This window comes from Anopheles darlingi, chromosome 2 (assembly GCF_943734745.1).
Source record: "Anopheles darlingi chromosome 2, idAnoDarlMG_H_01, whole genome shotgun sequence".
NCBI classification, from domain to species: Eukaryota; Metazoa; Arthropoda; class Insecta; order Diptera; family Culicidae; genus Anopheles; species Anopheles darlingi.
This window is the reverse complement of record NC_064874.1, coordinates 63241057-63243556: the sequence shown is the minus strand read 5'-3', so window position 1 is coordinate 63243556 and position 2500 is coordinate 63241057. Positions and strand designations below refer to the sequence as shown.

The 2500-nt window shown below is 51.9% G+C and overlaps 1 protein-coding gene across 3 annotated transcripts in view; it reads right to left on the bottom strand.

Moving 5' to 3' along the window:
- The window catches only part of LOC125959836 (developmental protein eyes absent), a 31217-nt gene that overhangs the window by 20675 nt on the left and 8042 nt on the right, over positions 1-2500 (bottom strand). The window lies entirely within an intron of this gene.

Sequence of the window (2500 nt, the reverse complement as noted above, 5' to 3'; positions counted from 1 at the left end):
TGCAGCCGCGGGTCGACCTCTCTTCTTTATCGGACTGTTTTGCGAGTCAGGACAAACATTTATCACGCCTAAAACATGTGTCGCTCGCTTGCGCAACGCACACAACGCACCGTGGCCACAGTGCCGGGAGTGGCCAAGCCTATTTTTATCGGGGAGTTGTGTGTGTGTGTGTTCCCAGTAAATCCCCCAATTCTGCAGAGCGTTTACTGTTGCTGCTGCTGCGGTTGCTGCAGCTCCTTCCTGGCAGCGAGATGTGTCAAGTGGTACCCTCGTGGCCACTGCACAGAAGAGACCACTTGATGATGCTGCGAGCGAAAGGGGTGTGCGTTATGCTCCGGATAACATGTGGCTTGAACATGCGAAGAGGTATCGGTGGGAGGCGCCTGCGGGTGCGGTAATGAATTTCCATCCAGTGTTCCTACAGCCCCATACCCCCTTGTGCACCCTGTGCGGTCGAGAGACCCTCGGGGCCCTCTGGATGGCACTAATTTGTTAAAAACAAATCCCCGACGAACAAAAAAAAAAACACAAACCAAAGCCAGCGCTGGACTCCCCGAAAAACCGGGTTGCTGCGGTTGCGATCATCGCGACCGTAGGACAGGAGGGAATTCCTCTCTCTCGTTCTCTCGCTCTCTCTATCTCCTTCTCTCAGTCTCTGCCACTCTAATAAATCTACTTGAAAAGTGACAAAATCTGAATAAAATATTAGTGGAAGGATTTTCCGAGAATTGCTCCAATCTTTTGTGGCCACCTCGCTCCCCGCTCACTACCCTCGCTTCTTCCTCGCTTCTTCCCTCGGTCTGATTGCTCATTTTCGTTCCGTTCGGCGCATAAACGCACGCGCGCGAGTAACGCTGCAGATGGTCCGCACCAGCTTCTAACCAGCGAGAGGTTGGCCAACCGTGGTGCATGCCAGCCAGCCACCAACACGGCACATCGCAATCATTACAATCTGGCACGGCTTGGTGCCCGAAAAGACCCGTCGAGAGGTCTAGCATAATTTAAAACATAATTAATTTGATATTATTCTTTAATTTGTCTTCGCCCTTACCGGGCAGGTCTCGTGGGGCCTTTTTGGGGAGCTGTGGCTGAACGGAACGCGTGCGTGGTAGTGTTTTGATTTAATTCATCATGTGTCATCGGATGTCGGTCCCTTTACGGGGAGCGGATCACATGTTGATGTTGCTTTCGACAAGTTCCTTTTTGGGACGCGGAGTAACGATTTGTCTCTAGCAAACCGTCGAAGCCGGCTCATCGTGTACCGGCACTGATCTTCTATTTCTATTGAGGGTGATCCGTTGATCGACGATTGATTAGGATATCCATAAGGAGGGGTTTCTACAGCTCTTCATCTCGATTGGACTTTTGGCGATTCAAAAACATCGTTTCGATGACATTATTTGCAGCATCGGCCAAGGCAAGGCCTTCACACAAGGAATTGGCCATTGTTCTTCTCCTGACTGAGCGTGACTCAATGTGCCATGCTCAACTCAACTCCAAGACACTCCTCGAGGACCAGGAAATGCCGTTCGTTGTCGCGAATTATCGTCCGGCGAGAGGTGGTCAGCACAAACAAATGGATTTTAAGGCAACAGCACACCACGTGCAAGCGCAGATGGAGGACAACAGGAGGAGGAGACGTCCCCCCCCGGCCCTGGTGCATCACGGGGTCCCTCTCCCCCTTCCACACCGCACCGGAATCCCACGGGGTTGAATGATCATGGTAAATTAAATTAATAAACAAAAAGACACAACATTAACACGGCATATTTTAGCCGTCGCGAGCCAACGAACGAACGACCCCGGCCAGCCAGCCAGCTAACCAGCGGGCACCGTCGGCACCGTTGGCGGCTGTTGTCCAGCTTGCAGGACGCGGCAAGGAGCGGTGGCGTGTATATGGGCGAGTTAAACCGCGTCGAGCGAGCGAGCAAGCGAGCGAGATGAGATAAAGATAGGGCCACGGAAGAAACGTAAGAATGGAAGATATATGGCAACGAAGCCGGGAACCACCGCCACCAACCCCTCCCTCTAGGAGACCCCCAATCCAACGACTGAAAGAATGAGAAATGATCAGACAAATAAAATTTGAAAAATAACCATAAACCAAAGGAAAGGAACGAAGGGGAGAGAGAGAGAGGCGGGTAGAAGGATGATGGAGGCGCGAGGTAGGCTGACGGGATGCGTGGAGCAATGCAACCACCCGGGCGTGAGTGAAAACTGTGCAAAAACACGATAATGACCGTTTGGCAACGAGTGGCACTGGAGTTCCAGTGACGAACCCGGAGCAGAGAACCCAAACCCTAGGCCTAGAGACACTCTGGACGGTGGATAGATCACTATTCCCCGTGGAGGGCGTTTCTTCATCGCCCCTTCTGTAGCTGTTCGAGCTGTTAAATAATTTGTACTTTTAAACCGTCGTAAAATTAAAGAAATTTATTGCCGACCGATCCCGGTGCGTGTGTGTGTGTGTGTGTGTGTGTGTGAGGCTGACCGGACCACA